The sequence below is a fragment of the Castanea sativa genome, chromosome 5 (assembly GCF_040712315.1).
Source record: "Castanea sativa cultivar Marrone di Chiusa Pesio chromosome 5, ASM4071231v1".
NCBI classification, from domain to species: domain Eukaryota; kingdom Viridiplantae; phylum Streptophyta; class Magnoliopsida; order Fagales; family Fagaceae; genus Castanea; species Castanea sativa.
The window spans coordinates 14,860,905-14,873,760 of NC_134017.1; the positions used below are offsets into that span (position 1 = coordinate 14,860,905).

The 12,856-nt window shown below is 32.2% G+C and overlaps 1 pseudogene; it reads left to right on the top strand.

Annotated features, from left to right (window-relative positions):
* The first annotated feature begins 5,015 nt into the window (after positions 1 to 5,015).
* On the top strand, positions 5,016 to 12,856 carry LOC142634806 (putative leucine-rich repeat receptor-like serine/threonine-protein kinase At2g19230; annotated as a pseudogene).

A 12,856-nucleotide genomic window follows, 5' to 3' on the forward strand; every position in this document is an offset into this window, starting at 1 on the left:
GAAATAAAAAAATGTAATTAAAACATTAATTGTTTTTTTTTTCTTTTCCTATAAAAACTTTCTTTAAATGGATTGTTAATAATTGTTCTAAGGACATCCGTTAGCATTTCTCATGTGACAAATAAATCAATGTTTGACTTTCCTAACAAAGTATTTCCTTTTTTATTATTGAAAAAAATATATATTACCCAAACTATGCACGAAATGACACTTCTCCCTTCAGGTTGTGTAAATGGCACTCCACACCTTGAGGAGGCATGGACAATTCTGGTGTATTTATAGAAACCTCACATAGAGTGTCATTTATACAAGAGTAGTGCTACAACTACTACCATTTTTACTATATTGAACTTACAAACTGACATGTTACCAAATATAAAAAGACAATTCAAATATCCAGGTAAGGTTGTTGAAATCCATCAATCACATTTATTGTCACATCAGTTCGTAAGTTTTATGTAGTAAAACTTATAATACTTTTAGCATTTTTCTTTAAACAAAACGTTTGGGGGATCTTCATTTCAGTATACCATAAGGAATGTTGGTGTAATTATCTTTCTTTTTTTCATTATATGATGTAATGAATTTAATTCTTGTGTATTTTGATGAAGAAATTGCTAAATACAAAGAATTTTACAAATAGTGAGATTTACATTCCCATCATTTATAAATTTCTTTGTTTAGTGGTAATCTTTGTAGAAAATTTATAATATGATAAATGTAAATTTGAAATTTGGACATAATTGTAAAATTCTTCTCTATAGTCTATACTATGTTGGTTGAATCAATTAAATAAGTAGTTTCCCCGGTGAAAAACCCAATTAGAATATCCCAATGACAAGTTCCTTTTTTTTTTTTTTTCATTAATACAAGTTCGTTTTGAAGCTCATCTTTGCTTAAGATTGGAGAAAAAAACAAACAAATAAAATAATTAAAAGGTTGCAGTAAGAAGAAGACATGAAACATGAATAGAGAAAAAAGTAAAAGCATAAAAGGGTAATTAATTTTACAATGAAAGGGTGAACTCGTTTATGGTCTAAATCTGATATGACCTGAACTCAAATGGCCTTGACCCAACCTAGCTAATGCGTCTGTCAAGTCTGTTCACAAGAAACCAAGTCAAAATTGTGATAAAAGTTGTGTTTACATATTTTGTAGAACTTTGTAGCACATTAGGCAGGCGATTAGTGGTTACTAATTGAGAAGCCCCAATGACACCGCGGTTTGGGTCAGTATGGTATAGGACAAACAGCGTCATTCTAATTCTAAAAAAGAACTAATTAAACGATTGCAGTATATTCAATGGCGTGCATATCGGTTTGAGAATGGAGACTTCAAACTTCAAAATCCTCTTTAGGGCAAGAGTCTGTCACTTCAAAAATCAATGTATTTCCGCATGTAACTTGTCCTGTTTAAGTTTATTGGAAAAGTTGTACAACCATTCTTGTGATAGTGAGCTTCAATTTGGGCCTTGCTGGCTCCTGCCGTGTGAGTCCCTCTTCAAAAGAACCATATATATGTTATATAGTTCTAGACTCTAGACTTCTAGTTGCCACGGTAATAAAAGGATTATATATTTTTTCTTTTAATTTTATAATTAATTTGTTTATATACAACTTTTAAAACTTTACTTATTTTAGAAACAAATTTTTTTCTTCAATTTCAAATAATAAGTAAATAAATTTCAGTAAAATTTTAAAAAACATAATTTTTTTTTTTGAGAATCGCATATATAATAATTTGAAATAGGCTTTTTTGCTAACCAATATTTCAGGGGCGTTTTTTAAAAATATATTTGTTACTCACATTCTTTGTTTTACCAAATTTAACAATGGATAAAGGTTGATGAAATTCATGATTTTTATTCCATTTAAAAATAAGGTTTGATAAATCAAGATTTTTTTTCATAATATCAATACACCCAATTTCACACCATCAATAATAGATGGGAGTAACATCACTTAATTTTACATGGATTCATTACTAACACTACTTTTATTATGCACTAATCACAATTTAACATATTAATTTTTTTTTTGAGAAGCAACATATTAATTATTTGTATCCATAAACTTATTAAAATTATTTTGTCCTTCAAATATTTTTTTGTGATTGGAAGTTCCATGACAAGAAGTACGTTATTCATTCTAGAAAGGAACACTCCTATGAAAATATACATAAAGACCGCTACACTTCAATGCTTTAGAACATTCCTGTTGTAAAACTCAACGCTCTTAGATTATGTTTTTCCTCTTGCCCAGCGGTTACGCTTGTAATTAAGAAATGTCATATTCAAGAAATTGCAAAAAAAAATGTTTAGACAATAGGAACAACGAATTTGAAGACAAGAAATTCACGGTTTGACCCTAATCGTCATTCAAAGAGAGTGTTGATCCTTATTGCTTTCACATAAAATGGGGGTCTACTATTATTATAAGCCATTGTCACTAACCACTCATAAATAAGTTATAAGTAATACTCAGAAGAAGAGTAACATAAGCTGATAAGCCATTGTTGGTAGGTAATAACATCTCAATATATAAGATAACGTAACATGTTGGGATTAAAATGATAAAACATGAGTTTTATACCACATTCTTATAGAATTTAATCTCAAAACAAAATTGGCTAACCGAGTTTTCAAGGTTAATAACGTACTAGGATTATTATCAACAGCCAGTTTTCTTCCGGCATGTTCATTATCTCCTCTAACTAATTCCCTGTTGCCAAGAATAGCTATCACCAAAATGACGACAAACCATGTTTTCTGAACCAAAATAGAAATATAGATCACTATCCATGTTGATATTTCGTGCCATATTATGCCTACTCAGAAGGAAGATATCTGAGTAATACTTAATGCTAATGTGACAATCTCTTATTGGATGATATAAAATATGAGATTAATTTATATCTCATCATTACCAAATTCAGACTCTTTTGTCTTTGCCTCTTTTATTTCCTATCAACCATTGTTAATTATTTTTAGCCAGTTTGAATGGAGAAGGGAATTAAAGAAGTTAAGTAGAAGGACCGGAGTAGAGTAAAGTAAAATTAGCTAAAAATTAGCTATTAGAGACTAGTACCTTATGCATGCTCTTGCATGAAATATAACAACTTGTTGGCTCAACAACGGTGATTGCTCACGTTGCATGCTTTACACTCTAATTCTTCTTTTTTTCTCAAAAGCAATCTATATTTAGATTTTATCTTCCATATTCACGTGTAAGTTATTTATTTTATTATATTCCAACTTGGCACTTATTTTATCTTGGTATAATTTCATAAAATATAATATATAAAAAATTAATAAAGTACTTAATATATTTACTTATACTTAACAAGAAAACGAAAAAACAAAATTATTTATTTTCTTAAATTATTATAATTTAAAATGATTATTTTTGGTTTAATTAAAATCCAACATATATGCATACATAAATATTAGGATATAATCATCCAGAGTATAGAAAATTTTAATAGATCAAGCCAAAAAAAAAATCAAGATTACAATGAATATATTGATATTTAATATAACTAGTAATTAATTAAACATGGAACTAAAAATATTTTTTTCCATTATTTTATTGTAATATATTAGTGAGACGTTTTGGAAAAAATAAACTATTGCACAACTGATAAGAGTATTAAAATATTTTTGTTGAAATATTTTTGTACAAATCATAGTATAGAAAACGTTTAGTATATATATTTTATACTTTTAATTATAGAGTAGATACATATATAATATTTTCGTTTCATGCAGTAAACATGATTTTAAAAAAATACTCATTAATTAGTCATTACATGTAATATCTATGACGTGGTTCGCGTATTTTTCTATATTCTAGACCAATTAGATTTTTTTTAAATGTTTTGAAATTTAATCTGAATATTACTTGAGCTCAATATTGGTTGGTATGTACAACTATATATATATAGTGTACGGAATTTTTTTACAACAAAAGAACTAAAAGAGCCCTTGCATCAGTTAATGTAAAATGACATAAAGGCAAAATTTTGGTCTATCAACCCAAAAATCACCCACACTAGTTTGTTTAAAATAATGCATATCTTGTTCATATGTATAGTAAGTCAGCAACCGTATAAATTTATACAACTACTGTTCATGTGTAAAGACATATGTTATTCATTTCTTAACTCACTTTTTCACGGTTAGTGTGTGAGAGTGATGTCATTGTTAAAAAATAAGTGGTTATGTGAATGAAAAATAAATATTTTATTAAAATAACTTTTAAAATAAATAATTTAATGTGAGTGTTTTTGAACGATGGTTATGTAAAATATAAAAAGTAGGTTTTTATACCAAAATAAACATGAATTTTTGTGCAATGTGATCAAATGTTCTAACACCTTAAAACCTAAACAAGACAAAAACCTAACTGCCTCATCGGGGGTTTCTTTATTCCATGTGAAAATTACAACAAAAATCCAATTCCAAAGTTCTACTTGTATATCGGGGTCCATTATTGGCTCAATAGTGCGTATAAGGTATATATCCTCCTGAAACTAGTCATGACCCCTTTATCTAAGGCAAATACTTGTTGAACATCAACGTGTACGTATACACAAGTGTGCATACAATCGTGTAAAAGGCATTGCTCATTATCTAATATCATTTTTGTTTCTGTCTAATAAAAAGTGGGTTGGGAGTACCTTTTATTTCAACTTTGGAATTATGTCTTAGGAGTATGGACAAATCCAATAATCTAATTGAGTGAAATGTCGTATTTAATGCACAAAGTTCTCACATTTTACGGGCTTTAGGAGAAGTCATGATAGACAGCCTTGCTAGTTACGCAATTTGTTTTGGAGAGGCTGATTCCTTGCAATTATCCAACTGACTACAAAAATAAATGTGTTAATCTTGATTTTGTTTTTTTGGGTGAAAAAATATTGTTAATTCGTGAATACAGTACAAAGCAGTTCAGATATTTTAGATTTGTTAAAGTTGTTGAGTGATGGAGTGATTGAAAGAAGGAACATAGAAAACAATGACAGAAAGTAAGAATTAACATGGTTTGATTTGACTATGTCTATAGCAGAAAGTCATTGACAGCTGCATCTTATCGACATAAAGCTTTTTACAATGAAGTATGAACCCAATGTAGAGTTTATGTACAAGATAACTCTAAATTAACACCAATTTAACTTGCTTGTTGTACAATTACATGGACATCCAATTTGTTTGGGTCTCTTGAGTCTTGACCCATAACGTCTTTAACGAGATTTATTCAGTGGTTGATTGGTTCTCTATTTTTTCTATGCGCTATTCGCTATGTGAATGTTCCATTCTTATTTTTTACTTGGTCCCTATTGCCTCAGCTTTTTGAAGGTGATCAAACTTTTAAGTTTTATACAAGATATTTGGTCTAGGTTGTCTGTTTAATTGTATGTCTGATATGGGTCCTTGATCAGTGTTAATTTGTCAAACAAAAGGAGGCTATCTAGAAACTTGTAGTACTCTATGAATAATTGAATGTTATTTGTGTAATAGCTTTTATTTAGTAAAGACTGCAATTTGATTATAAAAAAAAATTAACTTCTGAATAAGCACAAACATTAAAGGAACAAAAAAAAACCAACATTTTGGCTTTCACATACATTTTTCTGTTAGCGTGGAAGACCGCATGATCACAAAAAGTTAGGTGTTAAATCAACAATTTTTGGACCTTAAGCTGTTCGAAAATTTGTGTCTTTGGAATATTAGTGCCAGTTTTATTGCAAAAAGACATGGGGTGTTCTGAAATTCGTATTGGAACCTTATTTGAAGAGACTATTCGTTACCAAAGTCTGATTCCCTCTTTCTTTTTGCAAAATTTCAAGGTTTCATTAGCATTGACTGTGGCAGCGATGAAGATTACATAGACATGGGAACCAATATTTCCTATGTGTCAGATAAAGAATTGATAGATACTGGAATAGTCAGGGCAATATCCCTTGATTTATCTGAAAATCTTCCACAGTTTGCAAAGAACTTGAGAAGTTTTCCTCTGGAAACAAGGAATTGTTACACCCTGAGACCAGAGCAAGGCAAAAACAATAATTATTTGATCAGGGCAACATTCATATATGGAATTATGATGGGGAAAACCGGCAACCAGTATTCGACCTACATCTTGGGGTTAATGCATGGAAAACAGTGAATTTAACAAATACTGATGCATTTCGTTATTATTATTATTATTATGACATTATTCATGTTCCCTTGACGGATTATATAGATGTGTGCTTAATAAACACTGGCCATGGAGTAACCTTCATTTCATCATTGGAACTACGGCTTTTGGACAATTCCATTTATCAAGCTCAGGGCAGGGCACTTGTGAAAATATGGGGATATGATGTTGGCAGGAACAAATCTGAAAATGCATTCAGGTGAATCAGTTACACCATTCTGAGCTTAAAATAATTACTTGTTATGGTAGGAACTGCTTTCTGACACTAAATATTCATCTTCAGTGGCACGGCCATAACTTATTCCATTGCATATGAAGAATATTATTGCATGCCTTTGATTTTATGATAACTCTTACACCACTCAGGATTGTCACATATGCTGTTATATGTTCTCAAACTTACATGTTAAGATAAGTGAGCCCGCCACCTTGCTGCATTTCATTAATTTTACCGTGACAACAGTATTTTAACTTTCCAGTTACCTTTTCATGTTCATCAATTATTAAAAAAATAATAATGTTGTTCACTATCATCTTGTTCTGGCACAATCTGAATTTTTTTTTTTTTTTTTTCAATTAGGTACCCATATGATGTCTATGATCGCATATGGAGCCCTTTACTATTTGACACTTGGATCCCAGTTGCCACAAACTCAACCGTTTATTCCCCAAGCAATGATAACCCTTATAAATAACCAGATGTAGTGTTGAGGACTGCTGCCAAAACACAGAATGCTACCACTCCCCTGAGCTTATATTGGAGTCCACCAGATTATCTTTCAAAATATTATGCTTATTTTCACTTTGCTGAGATTGAGAAGCTTAAAGCTGGCCAACAGAGGGAATTGACAATTAATTTGAATAATGAGCGCAATCTGACCGAATCTGTTAAACTTGATTATCTGAACCCACGAAGCATAGTCCAAAATGATCCGCCAATTAGTGGAAAGCGGATTCACTTTTCAATATATGCAGCTGAGGGAACTAAGCTTCCTCCAATCCTCAATGCTCTTGAGTTTTTTCAGTCAATAGAGATCCCAAATAAAACAGCTGCCATAGATGATGGTATGCTTTCTTCTCTTTTTTATCTTCCTTGTGAGGACAGATTATACTCAGTTTGCTGCTAACTAATATAAAGAAGAGATACTTCAATTGCTGATAAAAATAAGACTTTAGAACATTGGTGATGTTCCCGTCAGTAATTAATAAGTGAGTCTTTTCTAAATGGAAAATTCTAGTTTAAGTTGACATTGCCATATGTGATTATAGTTTCTAAGCATAGGAAGGTTTGATATAGAGCTTTGCTCCATCAAGAAGATTTTCTAGATGGGCCTTTGTTTGTTGCCAAAATAGAAATCAAAAACTTTAGTGCAGTAGTTTAAGTTGACAAAACCTTGTTATGAAACTTTTATTAGAGCCACCACACTTTTACGCCTTGTCAATAGTTTTTCATCTATCAATGAAATCTGTGTTACTCCCATGCTTTTTTTTATCTCTCCATGCCAAAATAGAATAGGATCATACAAGTTCGTTAATTAATAGCAAAAGAAAATTTCTAATTATTTCTTAGTTTTGATGAAATGGCTTGGTATCATGGCTCGCATTGTTGCTAGCCACCATAGAATTTGCAACTGTTGTTAGTTCACTTTGAACACCATTAATGCTACATTCTAGAAATTCGTTATCATAGCGCAGTCATATATGTTTCAAATTCTGGAAATGTCGGATATAATTGTGACTTTTCATCTTTCTTCTTTCTGTATGATTTTGTATTTTGAATTCACTTGCCTTTTTGTCTCACTTTCTTTTTATTTTTTATTTTAAAAAAAATTATAGTTGAAGCTATCTTGGGCATCAAGAAACTGTACAATGTGATTAGAAACTGGCAAGGCAATCCATGTCTCCCAAGTGAATACTCATGGGATGGTTTGAAATGCAGTGACAACAATCATCCAATGATCATCTCATTGTTAGTGAACTTCCAAAACATCGAAACTTGTGTTGACACATGCTGTGATATTTCAATTAATATATTGTCTAATGGGAAAAAAATCCTCCTTAACTTGGAGTCACATAAAATGGGCCATCATATTAATTGATATGACAATATGATGCATCATTTTAGGAAATGTGACAATGGAACAGACTCCTTTCAAATTCAACTTAAAAAAATGGTTCTGTCATGTCTTTTGATATTTGACTAAATTTGTTTCATTTTGATGGAATGTTCAAACACATCTCCTTCCCAAAAATAAGAATAATTTTGTTTTAATTGCAAATTATCTTTCAAAAAATGGCAATAACTCTTCCGTCTTTCATTATGACAAGCAGGAACTTGAGCTCAAGCAATATGACAGGGGAGATTGCAACTTCGTTCTCCAATCTCAAAGCAATGCAGTCCTTGTGAATCTTAATCTGAATTGTGATTGATACTTAGCATTCAGATACTATACAATAGTAATAGCTAGATAGCAGCAGGTCCAGAAACACCACCTGCTAACTTGAGATTAGGTGCATAATGGAAACCTTAATTGCCGAAGGTGTTAATGCTTGGAGAGTGTATTTGTTGGATTTGATTTCAGGAATTTTTATTTGGAAATTCTATATGCAAGTCATGTAGTTGATTATCGGGTTGTCAAGAAAAGAAAACAATTGTTTAGCTTAACATCTGTGCATCTTGCTTACTCCTGTTTCAGGGACTTGTCATACAATGACTTAACTGGGCCACTGCCAGAATTTTTGGCACAACTACCGAATTTGAACACACTGTAAGTTGTTGAGCTTTGATCTTGGTATTGAAAATGTAAATTTTAGTGAAGGAAATTGAGGTGATCTTCATAACAATATCTTTGCAGTATTGTAAGTGGGAACAAGCTCACAGGTTCAGTTCCTGAGGCTCTTCTGCAGAAGTTTAGGGATGGGAAATTGGTTTTGAGGTAGCGTATCTTCCTTCCCCCAATATTTTATTTACTTAATATTATAATTTCATTTTTTTACCTTCTTGTGTTTTCTCTCTCTTTCTTTTACAATTATAACTGCTTTTTATACATGCCAAATACTAGAAAAAGTATATGTTGTTCACTAATATATAAAATCAGATTTCTTCTATATTTCCAACATCAATTGAATTGCAAGATGACAGCACCATCTATCTATGTTTGATAACTTACTATGGCATATTACCTTGATGCATTTTATGCAAGTGTTGGTGAAAATCCAGATCTTTGTATGTCAGTTCCATGCAAGAAGAAAAAGAAAAAGGAATTTCTTATTCCAATTGTTGCATCATCTATAGCAGCAGTCCTGGTTCTTCTGTTCATCTTTAGTGCTCTGGCTATGTATAGAAGGAAAAGACAAGGAGGTACTTCTTTCTTTATTTTCTGATTCTGTAGTTGTTATCACAATTCACTGAAGTGAGGTAAAAGAGATGTAGCATCCAGTCCCAGGTCTATTTTTCCTGTGATACACCAAAGCCTTTAAGAAAGTCATGAAAATAAAGTATAGAAATTGAAGAAAAATACTGTGAATACTAATTATTCACTAGTGGCCATCATGACAAACCACACAATCAAGACTGCTAATAATGCAGCTGATAAAAAATTTTGAATACATACATGGACCATTCAACATGTGACTGAGTGGTAAGTGTGCACATTCTCTTCGTGCAATGCAGGGGTATGAATCTTGCTTGAGTCATGTTTCAGTTGTTTTGTACCTAACTTTATGATGTCAGTGGGATTTATTTTCTGAGGATTGCCATCCTGGGACTTTGTGGTGGTACTCTATTTTGCTTGACCAAAAAGAGAATATTAATCACAGTAATACTTACATACATGGGCTGGTTGTCAAGAGTTCAAATAGTCACATGGGATCTCAAGTTACACAAAAGAATAGTTAAAGAACACTTGAATCTTTCCTTCACAACACCACTAAGTTTCTATATATAATACCACACACCTGGGCAAAACATAGATGAGCACACAATCCAAAACCTCCTCTAGCTTTACCACTGACAAAATATCATGGAGAGACCATAACTAAAGATGGCTAAAATGTAGCTGCAGATGGATTTGGTGACACCAGCCCGAGAATTTATTTGCATTCCTGTATAGGATAGTGGACTCTAGATTTAATCCTCAACAATACCGTGTGAGATGAAATCGATTTGAGTACACAAACATTAGAGATTAAGAAAAGCATAAAAAGTACATATTCCCACACAAGCCTCAAAATTTTTGCAATAGATTTTGCATTTTTCAATTGTTCAAATCTTCCTTGCAGTAGATATGGTTAACAAATCCAACATCAAATCAAAGAATCAACATTATAGCTACTCAGAGGTTGTGAGCATAACTAATAACTTCAAAACCATCATTGGAGAAGGAGGATTTGGAAAAGTGTACCTTGGCAAACTGAAAGATGAAACTCAAGTAGCTGTTAAGTTGCTCTCTACTTCATCAAACCAAGGCTATAATGAATTTCGAGCAGAGGTTAGATTGAACATAGCAGCCAATCTTTTTGACTACTTCAAAATGTTAATTTAATTTTGAAACTATGATGGCATGAAGCATGCAGCTATAATACTTTCATCCAGTTAAATTGGAGCATTGTTTTGAAATACAGGCACAACTCTTAATGATTGTCCATCATAGAAACTTGGTTTCTCTTGTTGGATACTGTGATGAGGGTGAAAAGAAGGCCCTTATATATGAGTTCATGGCTAATGGCAATCTACACCAGCATTTATCAGGTATTTACCATCTACCATTTGTGTCCAAAGGCTCTTCATCTTATGACCCACAGTAAGTTACCTTTGTGGTTTGATCGAATTAAAAACATGATTTAGTAGAGGACAAGCTCCGTAACAGCACCTATAGTAGTAGCTAAGCATATTAGAATCTGAACAGTCTTTTCCACTATTAGTTACCTTTGTCAAATCAAAAGAATGTTGGCTTGAGCAGTGCACCAAACAGGTGCAGTTCATACCAGATGAGTATCAAGTCTTTTCCATTGGGAAGTCTCATTTTGCCTGATCTTATCATGAAACACAACGAATACTGCCTATGAAACTGTAACTAAGTCTTGCCCCTTAGTGAAGTACCTACGGTACTATACTACTATCTAAGCATATTAGAATGTGGGTATGACCACTATCCATAGGCCCAGCGAATATTTTCATGATACACCAATACAAAACATAAGAACAATTAAAACAAACCAAAAAAGAGGGAGAGTGAGGTACCAACAAGCCAATCTAAGCTAAATACATAAAAAGGAGCAATTGCTATTTCATATAATTTGGCTTAGGAATGTGTAGTTTGACTAAAAACTCACAAATATTATTAATTTTCTTGCAAAATTTTGAAATCAGAGCTATTTTTTATAACATCCCAGCTTAAAGAGAAATTGATATGTTTCGGCTGCAGTGACAAACACAAATGTCTTAACTTGGAATGAGAGACTTCATATTGCAGTGGATGCAGCACATGATTTGTAAACAAATCAATTACATGATTATTCATCTTCAATGTTGTTGGATTACGGTTATAAATATATTAAGAATAAGTTACCAATGGTTTACTGGTGGGTTTGCAGGGTTGGAGTATCTACATAATGGTCGTAAGCCACCTATAATCCATAGAGATTTGAAACCTTCCAACATTTTATTAAATGAACACATGCAAGCCAAGATAGCTGATTTCTGGCTGTCTAGAGCCTTCGCAACTGAAAATGACTCTCATGTGTCAACACGCCCAGCTGGTACATTGGGATACCTCGATCCAGCGTAAGTGTTTAGGCCTACTGATTTTTTTGTGTAGATATATATATTTGGAGTCAAGAGTGAATTAAGGTATCATTATGTATAGAGGTTCTAGTGGAATCTGCAACATACTAAGCCTGTTATCATAAAATTTTTCGCTACTTAAAAATATTCTTCCTTTAAAGATCAAACATTGATTTCCAAGTACCCAATACATCAAAAAACTATAAAATTCACAAATTTCTCTTAATTGAACAAAATTTAAAATTCTACCGTTTTTACAAGGGCATGGTATTATATTTTTTAAGCACAACTCTCTTTCTTCACCAATGGGAGTTATATAAAGTATCAGGATGCCAACGGCTATTATTTAAGGTTCAAGTAATGAAAGTAATAACTAGTAGAATTAAATCAAGCTATGAATTTCTTGTATTCATCGAGCCACATGTGTTTTACATGCAGATTTCAAGTATCTGGAAACTTTAATAAGAAAAGCGATGTCTATAGCTTTTGAATTATTTTGTTTGAGCTAATCACAGGCCGCGCTGCAATAGTAAGAGGCCCTGTGAGAAACAATCACATACTTGACTGGGTTAATCCTTTGCTTGAAAGGGGTGATGTTCAAAACATTATTGATCCAAGATTAGAAGGAGATTTCAATAGTACTTCTGCCTGGAAAGCTATAGAGATAGCCATGTCATGCATACCATCATATGCTATCCAAAGGCCAGACATGAGTTACGTGTTGGCAGAACTTAAAGAATGTTTAGCTCTAGAGATGGCTCATGAAAGAACTCAAAGGATGGCAATTGAGGGAAATTTAACAACTTCAAACACTCCATTCAAAATGACCCAGTTAGAGTATGAATCAGATATTGTGCCCTACAGTAGGTAG